Source organism: Camelina sativa, chromosome 13 (genome assembly GCF_000633955.1).
Source record: "Camelina sativa cultivar DH55 chromosome 13, Cs, whole genome shotgun sequence".
In the NCBI taxonomy this organism is placed as follows: domain Eukaryota; kingdom Viridiplantae; phylum Streptophyta; class Magnoliopsida; order Brassicales; family Brassicaceae; genus Camelina; species Camelina sativa.
The window spans coordinates 20,593,483-20,593,828 of NC_025697.1; the positions used below are offsets into that span (position 1 = coordinate 20,593,483).

Consider the following 346-nt stretch of genomic DNA (forward strand, 5'->3'; position numbering starts at 1 on the left):
TTTATGTTGTGGTTTAGTTATTTACTCCTGATTAGAGAAGTTGAAAAAGTATGATAGCTTTTTAGAAGTAGGATATACGAGAAGGGAGCAAAATTACTGTGTCATGATGGAGACATTAAATAAGATTTTTTTTTTCTTACATCACGCTAGGAAGTTGTGTTTTAAATGATTTCACTCTTTATAATGGGTTAAAACAGAATTTGCTAACAGATTGGAATTCTGTTTCAGGTCAATCACACCGTATGTTGATGTTCCTCTCGCCACTATTGCCTATTCTGATCGCTGGGCTTACGAAGGCCAACTTTCTTATTCAATAGCTTAAAAAGCATTTGATCTTCATTCTGAA

At 33.8% G+C, this 346-nt stretch overlaps 1 long non-coding RNA gene across 1 annotated transcript in view; it reads left to right on the forward strand.

Annotated features, from left to right (window-relative positions):
• LOC104737277 overlaps positions 7-346 on the forward strand; it is a 3,429-nt gene continuing 3,089 nt past the window's right edge. Inside the window, exon 1 of the long non-coding RNA XR_759712.2 lies at positions 7-228. This is a non-coding gene — a long non-coding RNA (uncharacterized LOC104737277). The remainder of the gene's footprint in view (positions 229-346) is intronic.